We start from the raw sequence: 15,707 nt of genomic DNA, 5'->3' as shown, positions 1-15,707 counted from the left end.
TACTTTGTGTGTGTGTATCTATATATAATTATAGATATATATGTGTATATGGGTAATTCCATTTCAGTTACCCACTGCTTTGTGTTGGTCTATTGCATTAAATACCGGGAAAAGGCACAAAAGTTTGTAGTTTGACAAAATGTAAAAAAATAAATACAAATACTTTTTCAAGATGTCAGTCACTTTCCACCATTTGTATTCTTTGTATATGACAGAAGATTATTCTAAAAACATGCGTGCATACATGTTTCTTTGTTGAGGACACTTGTCCACAAAATCGCAAAGAGTCCCCAGCATGCACTCTAAGCTTGCATATGGGCTTCTAGGCTAAGCGTGCTCAGAGTAAACAGTTGGACTGTCCCCCAGTTATGCTCTGGATCTCAATCCAAGATAATCTGCCACAGAAGCCAACTGGCTGTTCAGTCAGGATCATTCTGATCTCTTGCTGTACTAAAGGGATATAAGCATGCTTGGTATGGTGAATTAGATGGGAATTTGCCTCGCTGGCTGAAAGTGAAGATAACTTTTTCAGCACAGAGGGGGGGGATTGAGTGGTCTCCTCCTCTGTGCTGCTTTCCTCTCGTCTCCGCCATATGTTTCTGTTCAGCTTAATTCAGCAGTGAGCTCAGTCTCTCATCCCTGCCCACACTGAGCTCACTGTGTGGTTCCTATTGAACTGGGCTTTGAATGCTAACCATGTGCACCGCGGGTAGACAAGCAGCCAGGCATGCTCCCTCAGTCTGTCTCTCTCTTTCACTCTTTCTCTCCCTCACACACACACACGCGCTCCTCTAAGCAGCGGCGGAAGTGGTTTCCTCTGAGTTTATTGGATTTCTGTTTTTTAAAATCGTCCCCCTGCAGAGGCTTGGATGGTGAAGATGAGGCTTGACGGTGTGTGTGTTTGCGGAAGTTGCATAGTGTGAATTAAGTTAGTTCACTTTTCAAGTTCATGTCTCTTTTGTTTTGATGTGTTCTGTTTCTTATTATCGTAATACATGGTAAGCATGTAAAACTAATGTCATACAGACATTTCAGGCTTTTTCTGGATAATAGGAATTTCCAATTGCTTCAAAATCTATCTTGTACATTCTGAACTTAAAAGTGTTATAGAAAAAGTCCAATTTGTGATCACCTTGAAGTATATTTGGCTCTTGTTTTTAAATTTGTTTAATTGTGGGTTTTAGCAATTGTTTATGTAAAGGTCTTTCCCAGGACTGATTGCAAAGTAGTCACAGCTGTAAGTTCTACCGGATATAACTTGTGAAATGTATACTTGTCCCTATGAAATAAACTAAATAAAGGTAATAAAATACCACTTGATGCTCTGCCTGTCACAAATCAGAGCTAGTCAGTGATACATAAGTATTTTGCAAGTGAAATTTTTACTTTTGTTAAAAAAAACAAAACAATCTGAACAAAATAAAATTCTTTATGGGTTGCATTTAAAGTCCTAACACCCAAACTGAAGATGTATTTTAATGTAACAGTCAAATCATCTACTTCAGTGAGACAAATACAAATTGTTTGGTTGAACTTTATTTGAACTTGCTTGTAGAAAAAAATAAAAATAGTGTCACTGTCATTGAATTCGCAAGTGTCCATCCTAGTATTGTCCAGAGAGGGGTGTTTACACACATCTGCCTCTCAGCACCTGTGTGAGCTCCTATGAATGTTGTTTACACCACAGAGCATCCTGACTTTGTGTGCTTTTTTTGCTGTGTGTTTGCACAAGCAACTTTCATTGGATCACTCAGTAGATGTGAGTGGAGCATTAAGCATGAGTGCTAAGAATAAAGTAACTCACAGTTTCAATAGTTACAATGAATCCTGACAGCTGCAATTACTTATTTCTAGTGAACTTATCGATGGATTTGTATTTTGGATTACTTTACTCAATCTACTTATATTTGGACAACTTCTACCTTTTATATGTCTCTTGAATGTTTACTATTCGGATGGCAGTGCTTTTCATTTTTATTTATTTTCATAAATACTTTGATAAAAACTTTTGTAAACTTGCTATTTCTGGATGTAGAGTTTATAAATAAAATAAATCTGGATTTTTGACGCTTTTGGTGACAAGCTAAATTTCAGCTGGATGTGAGCACTCTTTGGGTATAAGACATCACGTATTTCTCCTTAATTACACAGGCCTGTGCATTCTTCTAAAATAGTAAATGGAGACACAAACATCCAGAATTTTTTACTTATTAATAATTAAAACTAATCGGTTTTCATTAGAAATAATACAGCACTCTGAAATAAAGTGCTATACATTAAAGATAACTTAAACATCTTGCACAAGCTATGGTTATGCAAATTGTTGTATAAATGTTATCTATATTGTGTATTTACAATGTTTTATATGTTACATCACTCAATTATATCATGTCCAGAGAGAAAATAACAATATGGATTCATTCTCAAAACAAATGGAAAATATGGTTAAAAACAAATAGGAACCAAAACAGCAGATATCGTTTGTGTGCCTTTACGAGTCAGTATGTGGCTATTACTAAAACTAATTATAAATAAGCAAATAAAAGGTAATAATAATGACAACTTTGGGGAAAATGGATTAATGCTATTTCTAAAATGCAATAATTATTTCCATATTATTACCATATTTTTCACATCTTTCAACAAAACTGTAAGGATATCACTACCCATGCTGAAAGTGCATAATAATAATTATGATGCAAAATGTTAATATATTGTTATGTCTACTGGAAGAGTAAATAATAAGTAAACTCTATAATGATGAATGTATTTAGCTATTGTGAGAACGCAGAGCAGAAGTTACGTTGCTTTCCTGCACATCTAAAATGTTTTTCAATCTGTAGCGGGTTAGAGAGAGGAGGAGATGAGACCAAAATGTGCTGCACCCCCACCAAAAAGTCATTGTCAAATTCACCAGTAGTGTGTTTTTTCCCCCCTGATTAGAATTCAGATCCGTTCCCCATGACATCCACACAAAAACAAGCACATTAGATGTATAAATACGCCACCATCTGCTAATAAGCTCCATCTGCCGAACACTGAATTTACCCCCGAAGTCATGTAGAGTTTCTCTTCTGTCAACATTACATTCTCTCCTTCTTTCTGAATGTGCTTTTTTCCTGCAAGATCTGGCATCAATGCAATGGTCATAATCTATTATTGATGTTGTGTAGACAGCCTTTTCACAAATAAAGGTTAGCCCGACAGCGTAATTTATTGTTATGCCCTCCCCCTTAAATTCTTGTGCCATCCCTTTTCCCTACATCATCATCATCATCATCATCATCATCATCATCATCATCATCATCATCATCATCATCATCATCATCATCATCATCATCATCATCATCATCATCATCATCTTTGTCCTCTGCCTCTCAGATCATGCTCTTTTTCTTGTGAGCACTGATGCATAGAAAAACGAGGTTCCGCTCTTTCCTGCATCCAATTGCCATCAGCCTCTCCCATGCGGATCGGCCAATCGCTCTTCTGAGCGGGGCTGACAGGGGAGAGGCAGAGAGTCAGGGACAGGGCGAAGGGGGATGTGTTGTGTTCATGTGCTTGCTAGCTGCTCCTTGACTTGAGGATTATAAAGGATGCTTGGCTGCTCTAGGAGCAGGGACGGATGTCACTATAATGCCAGATCTACGCTAGTCAGGCGATGCATTTGCAGGTCTTGATTACTGTGCTGCTGAGGAATATATATATTTTTTGTATTCAACTAAGTGACATTGGAATATGCTGCTTTCACTGCCTTTTTGCAAATGGATTAGTGATTAAAATTTTATTTTATGTGACAATGAACGCATAACTCCAGATGCCTTGGTCCATGCTAGCAATGTGTGTCAAGGGAATCCACGACTCAGTTTAGAAATGCATGCACATCAAGTGGATCTGATGCTGGCAGTTTCTGCCTTTGTTACTTAATGATTTGATTGATCTCTTGTGGCAGAACACGTTGCATAAGGATGATTGACAAATGCTCTTTGAAGATAATTCACAGTGGAACTGATCATAAAGGAATTGGAGAGGTAAAAGGCATAAAAGAGGGTTTTTCTTAGAGAAGTACTTTTTCATTGAAGCTCGTTTATGGATGGCTTCCTTCACTGTCGTGCGGCTATTTTTCTCTCTGGCTCTTTAAGTGGTTTAAGGGAGTAAACAGGCTGATGACATGTCTATCCAGATCCTATCTGCTCCCCCCTGTAAGTATGACATGTTTACAGAGTCCCACAGCGAAACTAAATGCAATTTTTAGGCTGCTTTGTTTTTGTTAATGTGCTTGGCGGCAAAAACGCTGCTCTAAAGTTAGATTTCAGAGGTCTGCAGGCTAACTATCAAGCGCATGTGACTCATGCCGTCTCACCTCTGCTGCTGCTACAATCCGTGTTTACATGGAAAGGGGGTGTAACCGTCAAAGATGCAAGACAGAAGATCTGTGAAGTGGTCGGGATTGCATAATTTGTTTCACACATAAAAGACAAAATAATTGGCATGTTTTGTCATGTATTCCTGAACTGAAATATTATGCCAGGCAAGAGATTAAAGAACAAAGATCTAAAGATTTGAAGATGAAGCTGGAGTCTAAACCACTGCCGATGAATTATATTGCATAAAGCTGAAGAAGAGCTTCAGAGCTATCCTATGTACGTTTAGCTGAACAGGAACCAGATGCTGCAGCACATCTGGTCACAGGCAAAAGCCTCATGTTTAAAGTTTGCTTAATCCATCATTCAGGTTCTTAAGTGTGTAAAATACTAATCTAAAAACTATTCATATTAGTCATCACTACGCTACATTACACTTGTTGTAGATAAAGAAATTTTATTTAGCTTCTAATACACATCATGACCCTCAACAGAGAGAAATTTAACTCTGAAATCAAGTGTAGTGACCTGCAAGCTTTTCTTTTTTCATCGTCTTGTCAGTATTGATTTCCCAGGAGCTCAGTGATGGAAATATGAAGGTCAGGAATGTTGGGAATGTTTTCTTTAATAAATTTGTATGACATAGCCAACTCTTCAAGTAAATATAAGATTGTGTTATGGTAACTTTTACTGCACTTTAAAATTTCAGACTCTTTAAACAAAGAAACAAATATTCCCCCCTCAATATTCCTTCATCGCTTGTCCTTGGAGTTTATGTATAGGAGTAAATGGATGTTCAAAATCTGATTTAGAAAGACACATGGGTCACTGGTGTAAAGATGTACCACAGTTCTGACAGTTATGGCTTGGAAATTACTAATACATTCTGTAATATTTTTAATTTGGTTTGGTTTAGTTCTGTTAGTAAGATGCTAGTAATGACTGTGGCTTTCTGCTTGTCTGTAACCAGAATATAATTTTTGTTTATGCTTTTTGTGCAGGAACAATGATATTGTGGTATTTTAACATGAGAATATTGTACTTTAAGAACCTTTTACTGACTAATGAAAAATTAGAAGAAAAAGTAAGACAATAGTCCCATAGTTTCCTCAGATGTTAGAAAAAAAGTTATTTGTAGATTTTGTTTTACCTGAATAGTAGTCTCAACTGTTATTAACTTGAAATCATGCCCATTTGTGCCATGTGTAGTTTTTTTTTTCTTCTGTGAGAATGTGATGCAGATAAAAACAGAAAATACAACATAGATGCCCACTGTATCCTGTGTGGGTGCAGTCAGGGTGGAGTCCTGGTTCCACTCCATGTTGTTTTAAAGCCCCAAAGTTGCAGCTCTGATTGTTTTCATTTATCTTTTTGACTCAAATCTTTCTCCTTTTGGGATAGCTTGAGACTATCCCAAAATATGAAAATAGCTGGATAGGATTAGATTTGGAGCTCCTCAAATGGCTGAATTAGCGTGAAATATTTTCCTCTGGAGGAATGCTGGTGTAAATCAGCAGCAAAATTGTAAGCACTCGTCTGCCAGCGCAGTTCATGTGCTCCTGTGTGATGTTTGTCTGGCTCTGTGGATTATAATTTTGAGCGGAGGAAAACAATTCTTCTCTGAATGACCACCAGTCACTTTCAGGGAGTATTTGTATGCACGTGCATGTGGTTACTTGTGCAGGCCAGTCAGATGTTCCATCAGATAGTCTCGTAGCGTGCTGTTTTTATAAACCAGTTGTTTTTAGAGCTGTGACAACAGTGAAGTACTTACCTCCTGTCATGGAGACAAGCGTTGGACATGTAGCTTGCTCTCTGCTGTGTGTTTACTCAGCAGGACATTGGTCTTTGTTGTGGACAAGTCTAGTGCAAAACTATTCACAGCACAATGGCGTTACATGGAGGGAAGTTGAGGACAGAAACAAGGAGACTGTAATCAGGAAATGACCAGAGAAGTGTGTTTTGAATGAAAGGCAAAGTATGGAGAAGCAAAAACAAAACAAAACAAAAAAAAGCACTTTGTGTGATGTGTACACTTATCTAAAAATGTCCCTGGAAGCTATCACATTTTCTTTCCTAGATTTGGCTGAACAGTTTGTAGGATTTATTGTGTAGGTGTAACTTAAATTTAAATATAATTAAAACATTTTACACTTTTCAATTTTCTAGGGCCCTGACAGCCTGGGTGTAAGTCTGTAACATAACAACTAAAGCTCAAAGGTTTTGTGTTTTACCTGAGATGCACTGAGGCTTCTACAGTCCTGTCTTCGCTTTGTGGTCTGCAATGTCAGTATGACTTTTCTTTGCATCATCATTTATGCTTAGGTGTTTTTCTTGATATTAAGAATGCAGATGTTATTAATATCTGCTTTTTTTTAAAGCAGATAAAAATTGAATTTACTTCTCTCATACTGTCGGTCATACTCTGCTGAAATCCAAATCGGATTTCGTGACACTTTGGTTTAATAAATAACACCCAGTCAAAACTGTTTTGTCACTTCCATGCTCAGTTTCTTTCTTTTTTCCCCTTCCTTTTCTGTACTCTTTCTCTCCTGAGCAGCTTAGTAACAGTTGATCACAGAGGCATTCACCCGTCTATTTGTTTCCCTTGCTTGGAAAGTGCCATTCAGTGTTTTCTGGTTTATTGGTTTGGTTTCATTGCGCAGCAGAACAGGCAGGGGCTTTGGTTCAAAGCAGCTTGCTGATTGGTTGTCCCCACAGCCGTACAAAGCATCCTCGGCTCTGCTTCATTGATGAGTTGATGCAGTTCAGCTGGCTGCACAGTGAGTTTATATTGCATACTGCGATGGGAAGACAGATGCCCATGGTTGCTCAGCATTGAAAAAGGCCTTTATGCCTCAGTCAGACTCTCTCATTCAGCTTTTCTACTGCAGAAACAGTGTAAACCATTACATGGACACTGTGTTTGAGGTAACAGCAAGCGCCATTGTTTGCCTGGAAAGTTCATTGTCCTGTTGATAATGTTCAAAAACATGATCAAGTTTGATTTTTTTATGCTATAGAGGCATAACTAAAGTAAAGCAGCAGAGTAGGATGTTGTTCTGTCAATGTTTTTGTATGTGAATGATCTTAGACTTTACCTATATCTGTTCTTCTTGCTTCTGATGTTGCATTATTTTTGTACAGCTTATTTGCTCTTCTGACAGTTCACATGAAAGTAAATCCTTTGCAATTATAGTACTGTAGACCAATTTTATAGTACCAAACCGACAAGAAATCTTGTTGGTTTGATATTAAAATACATGAAAGACTACAAAATATGATGTCATTGGTTTGTATTAATTGAAACTTGTCTCACCATGGAGGACAGCAATTAGCAAATCTAACTGTTTCTAAATGCAGCGTGAAACACAATTCAGTTGAGGATGATGCAATTCATGACTTTGCATATGTATTCAAACTAAACCTGGCAGGTCGTTGGAGTCATGTATATTTACAGCTTGAATGGTGTGACCTATTTTACGCTCGCTCATGCGTTGCTGCTTACCCTGTCTCACTTTCTAAGAGGTGACAATCCTTCCCAGTTATTTATTCCAACAGGATCAGTCATGACATTCATGACCTGGCCTTTTATAATACACGTACAACCGTGTGATCTCACAGTCACATGAGGCTGCAGGCTGTCAGCTTCAACGCCCTGCTAAAGTACAAGAAGACCACCATTGAAATGGAATGTGTCTGATTTGCCTTTAATAATTCTGAAAATACTAAAAGCTTGGGGAAAGTGAAGTATATATTGTGCATCTTTGGAACTATTGGGAGTGCAGTTTTTGGAGCATATTTTGGCTGTTTAGATTGCTATTAATAATACAAGACATGGCTGCTTTGACCTTGTTGTTCCGTTTACACTACATGGGATTTCTTAGGAAAAGAAAGGGAAGGCTGGCCATGCAGTCTGCAAGCAAAACTGGTAGGTAATATAACACCTAGCCATGCATTATGTGGATGCAGTGATGCATTATTTTTTTTTTAGGTCATGTGTTATTGTGTTTTTAAAGCTGTCTGATTATTACGTACATTGGCCTTTCATTGCTTAAAATGTTGCTTAAATGTTTGCTATGAGCAGATAAGTGTAGTGCATTTTCTCACTTTTAACACAAATATCCCCCAAAATGACCATTTTGACAGAATGAACCATGACCCTGTATCAAGCAACCTGTCCATAGAAAGTAGGCTTCTGTAACGTGCTCCATCTTTATGTTTAAACCTGAGTAATCTGGAAAATTTGACAAATCATCACCTTCCTAAAATGTATAGTGAGGAAGCTAGAATAAGAAGTCCTAAAATAGTAGCTTCAGTCATTTTTTGCCAATAGGAATTATTTATTTATTTATTTATTGCCTGAAACATCTTTTAGAAATGTTGATGGCTAGCTGTCAATATGTGTCTGTATGTGCTAGCTTGTTTCTGGTTTATGTTCATCTTGTGTATTTAATTGTATAGTATATTTAACTTCTTTTAACACAATCTCAAAAAAAAAAAAAAAAAAAAAAAAAAAAAACAGAGAATACAATGAGATCTGGGACTTAATCATTGGATGTCTACAGCCTTGAAATGTCATGAAGCACATTTGAAAATGCTAAGAAATTAATAACCGAGTCCAGCGAAACAGTCTTAATACAAGAGAGATTACAATTGGTCATTATAGAGGCTTATTCACAGACTAATACACACACTGCAAATGTTTTGTCAGCTTAGATTTTTTTTTCCTCTCCTGTCAGTAAATAGCCAAGCACATTTGGAGGGGAGAACGGTTTAAATTCAATGCGGTGCCTGATACTAAATCTCATTTTGGGGAGGGGTTAGTGACATCAGGGGGACAAGGCAAAGAAAAGCCAGTAGGAGATGGCAAAAAGGAGCTGGCAGGCCTTTTAGCCTTCTGTAGCTCAGTGGGTGGCAGGGCGTTGACCAGTCTATGTCACAGTCACTGTTCATTTGCCTTAGTGCCACAAAGCAAAATGTATCGTGGGGAAGTTGGAATAAAGAGTGCAAACATCTGTAGGATGTTGGTTAGACCGTTGCTGATTGGGCCAGTTTATGGAGGGTTTTAGTTTATAATGGCACTGCTGGACAACCACAGCTGGCAGTATGCCCAGGCAGGGAAAACCCTGATCAGACTATCAGGTAGGATGTTGTTTTTTTGTTTTTTTGTTGTTTTCCTCGTTCGTTTTTTTTTTTTTTTTACAATCTTAGATTATGAGTAGCTAAAGAGATAAGCAGACAATGTGCATGACATGTTCCAGATTTTAGTAATAATTTTTGCAAGTTCCATTTATTGCTTTGCAAATGCAGCTGATCCAGTTTCTCTTCAAATCCTGAAAACTGTTGGAGAGAAGAGGAGGGAAGAAGAAGCAATCAGATGAATCATTAATTACATGCACTGAGAACTTTGAAAATACTAAATTATTTCATGGATGAAATGCACTTTTTACAATTTGTGGGCAGACCTTTGCACAACTTATGCTGAATTAAAATACCTAATGAAGCACAGATGCTGTGTGGAAAATTCTTGAACATCTGCAGCAATACCTGTATTGTGGTGATTTTTGCAAATAACTGCAAACTGATGTTTATTAAGAAGTAGCTCTTTTCAGTGCACAAGTCTGTAAGAGCAATTCATGGCTTCTGCTTTTATGTGATTAATAAAATTAATACTCTTCTATGTGAGCTGCTTAATTTCATTTTTTGAGGAACTAAAATACGAAACATAATTTTTAGATCTCAGTATAAAGTGGCATATTGCAGTTTTTGTAACAGTGTTGTCTCAGAAGCATTTCAGAAGAATGTGAGCAAGGCTTTTGCAGTTCATCATGTCTTTACCAAATGATAAGGGAGGAATATAAGAAGCAACTTGTTTCAACAACACTTTGTAAGCCTTGCAGAGCTACAGCCTGCTAGCCAGTACATCAGTGCCAGGTGCTGCTGAGGCAGGGTAAACAGGACAGCTGGCCTCAGTCTTAAGCACAGGTGCGACCTAGAAGTGCCTGTGAAGAAAGACAAATTAGGCAGGTAGTAAAAACGGGTTCACCTTCCACAAACAGTGATTTGTAGTCCGAGGTTATCTAATTAGAGCAATTGCTAAAATCCTTTTGCTCTTCCAAAACAAACTTGTAAAAACAAATGCAGTGGTGTGAAGAGATATTCCACTTTCCAATGGTTTGAAAAAAAAATAGGGCTCTGAATTTTGATATATCTTCTGATATGTTTGGAATTCATAATTTCCATGGCTGACAAAGTTTTTTCAACAACCTATGAGTCTGGTTTCATTGGTGCAGGTTGTTGTTTGCTTTCATGGCTTCTCAAACATTTTATTGATCACAATAAGGCGCATCAGATCTGATTTGTTGAAGGCTGTCAATATTTCCAGTATATTGTCTGGCAAGCTGAGGTTGAAAACTTTGTTATAACACATTTAGCATACCTGTTTTCTGGTAAAGTGTCAGAAGCTATTTAAAAGTAGCAGCCATCAAGAATGAACAGGAAGACATATTTTCCTTTAAATACCTAAATAACTAATTCTGAGTCTTTTTTCAGTAAGGATGTCTGCACTGAAGAGTTTAGTTGCTGCTATCTGCTGTTAGCATTAGCTGCAGGGAAGCAACTTAAGAAAAAGTCTGTATTTTCATCATACATTTTATTATATTTTTAAGACATTGTCATCAAAAATTGTAAATATTCCCCCCAAAATCTGGCTTTTTCATAGCTTGGAAAACCCATATTTTTTGTGATATTGTCTACTGAAACCTGATTTACACTTTGTCAATGGAAAAAATAGGTATTTTTCTTGTGTGAGAGCACAAAGTTATTATTATTATTATTATTATTATTAATTCTAGATCATTCTCGATTCAGTGCTGATTGTAGAAGCACTTTTTTCTTCTGAGTTCTGAAAACCGAGACTACTGGAATAAGATTTGCCAGCATTAGTTTTGTTGAGTACATATAGTGCTGGCAGCTGCTCCAGTGGGTTACCAGTGGTGAGTTCGAGGGCAACTTTAAGAATTTTTATTGCCAAACTATTCAGCTCAGCAAAAAGGGAATAGAGATGAGATGACTAATAAAAACAAAACAAAAAAAATTGTAGCTGCACACTGAGTTTATTATTCTGACTCAGAGAGACATGGAACCATCTGAGGAGCAGGTGTACCATCAAGTGACGTACGCAAAATCTGGAGATGCACTTTAAGCATAAAAATATAAAACAACATTACATAGCTCGTCTTCTGACACACAACTGATTTCTAACAAGACGACATCCAGGTTTTGTGCGCTGTGTGTCACTGTGCTACTGTGAGAGCACAGATAGTTCATTATAGATTTTAGAAACTCTGGCCATGCCCTTCTCTGGTTTCACTGAGAGCTCAGTGAACCCATCATCACATGCACATTCACTGGCTTGCACCAGGCTGCTGATAGTAAACATTGTTTATGCCCAACTGCATTGTGCGGCTGCAAAGTTCAGAAGTGACCTGAAGACCCGCTCTGCCCTTCTTTTGAAGGATGAGTGTCTCATGGAGAGAGCTCTTAATCCGTGGGATTTATAGAAATTGAGAAAAGCATTGTTCACATCACCATCCCCAGGGATTGGTTATTATGTTGTCCAATATGAGTTATTAATGCATGTCACATCTTGGTCAAGGATTGTATGTAGACCATTTGCCTTTTGGGTAGCACAGTTTGCTCCAATAGGTTGGTGAAGTTAATAGAATAGATTTTTTTGTAGGAAGGGTGCTTGATATTCAGCTATGAGAGCGAATTTGATGTGAAGTCTTCTCTTTTATGGTCATTTTAAGCACATCTAATTACACACAAATACAAATTTGGTGAATCAAACATAGCATTGTTTTATCTGGAGACACCACTCTGCAGACTGCACACCAAGCATTTAAGCCCAGAGTGAGAGCTGTACCACAAAAAGGATGGTTTTTGTTTCCACCGTTTTCATCCGTTATAACTTATTCATTGCCTTTTCTCTTCTTTTTCCGCTCTCCTTTTTTGTGTTCTGCTCAGGGGTTAAGTTCAGGTCGAGGGAGTTGCGGTAAGAGCAAAGTGTTATTTTTGCTGTAAGCCACACTGTAACAGCAACAATATAAGAAACATGATGAAAGTTGAGCTCACCACAGTCCCCCGCTCCCCTGCTGGCCCTGGACGAAGGTCACAGAGCTGGGCAGGAGTGGACGAGTGGGTGCTAGATGTGCCTCTGCTGTGGGAGCAGGAAACAGACAAGACCAATACATGTGTGTCTTTATGTGTAAGAAGGGAGAAAGGGAGAAGAAAGCAACAATGTGAAAGGAATACAGCTTGCTGGATGGTAACTTGGAAATTGGATTGGGGCGAAAATTCTGTGATGTCTAGAAATAGTTTGGCAAGTCAAATAGCTCTATAAGGTACCAAGATTAAGAGTGCACCGCTTGAAATGTGCTGAAATAACCAAACTTAGGAGCTACAAATGTTTATCTGTGTCTGGCGTCCATGTAGTTGGAACGCTGTACCTTGATTCACATGCACAACATGCAGCTGTGCATCCCATCATGCCTCATGATTCCAATCCTTTAGCACACAACACTGTAACTTTCAACTCAGACAAATTACAAGCTGACTGTGTCTATGCTGCTACAGAACAGACGTTATTCAACTTGCAACACAAAGCTGCTGAAATGCTACAGTGCAGTTTGCTTGACTGCTGCCACACATATATCAGTGTAATCATGATGAACAGGATAACTGTAGAGCGAAACAATATATCAACCCGCAATCACTTCCAGAATATCATTGTTTGCTACTTGAAGAACACAATGGATTGCTTATGTGCCATGTTTAGTTGGGAATTACTATTTAATTACAAGATTAGCATAGGCCTGATGTTTTCAACCCTTCTCTTGTGTCACTTACGCTTTCCCCCTTCCCTCTTAATGAAATTTTGACATTGAAGATCAGAATATCACATCAGACACAAAAACTACTAAAACATTTTAATACATTAGTATGGCTTTGACAAAAAAAACATGCCTACCTTGTTGTTTTAATCTGAAAAAAATGTCTTAAATGTGCAAAAACTTAAAATGCACATGCAAATATATTTGTTTGCGTCTATGCTTCTCTCTGTATTCACAAATATCTAAAAAGCCTTTGAGTCTACAAAGCCGACTTCCTGACTTACTGTACATTTAGCTGCGATAAAATCTTAAGTCCTGCAGAAATTGATGTTCACCCATCACCGGCTTGGTAATTCAATTCAATATTTCACATCAAATTTTTGCTATTACTTATTCAAGATGAATTGATAATGCTGAGCACAACCTAAATACTTTCTAAAATAAAACAAAATAAAAAATAAAGAAAATGGGTGCAGAAGCTTCAGTTTATTGCGGATTAAATTAAATGAGCTTTAATTGACTAAGAACAGCAAAGTAATTACCAGAACCACGAGTGTGTCATAAACCGGGAAATTCTGGAACATTGGGAACACTGTTCACACTCAAGCCTGGTTGGTTTATGTTGCTGTTTAGCAATGACACTTTTAAGGCAAAGTTTCATTAAACTTGTTTCAAAAGTCCATTAAAATGGCCAATTTTGCATTATAAGTTTGATTATTTACCGATTGACACTTCATGACAACGGTCGTAAACATTCATGAAGACTCCTTCGTCTTCATGTCACTTTTAAGACAGTGTCATGTCAGTCTTATGCACGCATCGTCAAATGTAGTGTTACCGCAGATGGTAACACTTTATATTGTGCCATCCACTAATGGAGGGTGCAATTGAGTGTTCCTGTGGCACAGTGATCCAGCACACTGCTAAACCCATTTTGGTAAGGATAAAGTATGCGAACTCCTTGAATCACCCCAATCTCAACACTGTTAAAAATTTATGGAGCAGACCAAATAGTCAAGTCTCTGCCAGGAAACCAAATAGCTTAATCTTATTTTTATAAATCTGTCTCAGATTCCTTCAGTTGTTAAAATGTGTTCCTTTGAAGGTATATTGCAAAAACACCTCTCTTGGTCGGACATGGTGTATCCTCTGCCTTCTATGAAAAGACAAAGTGCACAGTAGCAGTTAAATGGATTGTTGTCATTATGAGCGTGCTATGAACCTGGAATTGAACAGGTTTATTTTGTTCTTAGCAAATGTGTAACTGAAGGCCTGTGTGCAGGAGGAAGAAAATAACACTTTGTGCCCTTGTGTAAACATCTGAAGTGAGAAGCAATGATGCAGTTTTATGAATCACAATGGGTTTGGCAATTTTTCACTTCCATAGAATATTCTATGCTATGTCACTGCATATAAACATGATTGAAATCATGAGATGCGTTGTGTGAGTGTGTTTATTTAACTGCATTGGCATCACAAGCAACTGGGCATTTTGATCTAGAAGCATTTTATTCTGCTTTTCAAACTCCACTGCTGTCCAGGCAGGACACAGTGCAAAAGTTGGGTGACAGTCACATCTGTTGCTTGCTCGTCTGTACCGCTCTCATCTCTCTGCCAGATTTGGCCTGATGTAGAGTTCATAAAGGTGGAGAAAAACAGTAAAACCAGAACTGCAGCACTTTATCAGAGGTCAGTACCAGCTGTGTGCTGGAATCAGTATATTATATAAACCACCATGGTGCAGAATGCGTGTGTCTGGGCACCCTTGACAGGAAACACACATGTGGTCAGACATTCAAGAGGAGCATTTCTCTCTGTTGTGATGTGGAGATGTTCCACACTCTCTCACACACACACCTGTTTTCAAACAAAGTGTAGACTTCCCACTTGTCTTTGTGTGCGCGAGCAAAAGAAAATAAATGGATTCGAAACAGGTGCTTCAGTTTTCAAAGATGAAAAAATCAGAGGAAGATTGTAAAAACTTTAAGTTTGAAAGAATAAAACAGGCGGTCAGGTTTTTCTGTATTATTAGATTGACCATTACAGTACTTAGATCCATCTGGCTGTGCTAATTTTTAAGTTTTTTTTTTTGTCTGTTTAACTTTATCTTGGATCTGATCATCTCATTGTAGTTTAAATCAACAAAAAGGGAAGCCACAAACACCAGGAATTGTAGTTCTTTAGTCTTTCTTCTTTATTATGGCTATAGCTGATGATTATACTTCCACCGTCATGCTTCATACTTCTGTTCTGGGATTATGTGATTTTTTAGATTTAGAGAAGAGTAAACATGTAAACATTACATGACTGGCATAAATAATCACTGTTTTTTGTCTCATCTGACCACAATGTTTTACGTCCCATATATTTAGAGAAAGATCTCCAGAATTAGATTGTTTTAGCTGTCTGCTGTTTTGCACAGGTTTACTTGGTTTTATATAATTCA

General features: G+C 37.7%; 1 protein-coding gene across 4 annotated transcripts in view; it reads left to right on the top strand.

The window, feature by feature from the left end:
* triob (trio Rho guanine nucleotide exchange factor b) overlaps positions 1 to 15,707 on the top strand; it is a 93,632-nt gene that overhangs the window by 16,930 nt on the left and 60,995 nt on the right. The window lies entirely within an intron of this gene.

This window comes from Poeciliopsis prolifica, unplaced genomic scaffold, assembly GCF_027474105.1.
Source record: "Poeciliopsis prolifica strain line A6 unplaced genomic scaffold, Auburn_PproV2 SCAFFOLD017, whole genome shotgun sequence".
Classification (NCBI taxonomy): Eukaryota; Metazoa; Chordata; class Actinopteri; order Cyprinodontiformes; family Poeciliidae; genus Poeciliopsis; species Poeciliopsis prolifica.
Note: the sequence above shows the minus strand (reverse complement) of the source record. Positions and strands in the feature narration are given on the sequence as shown.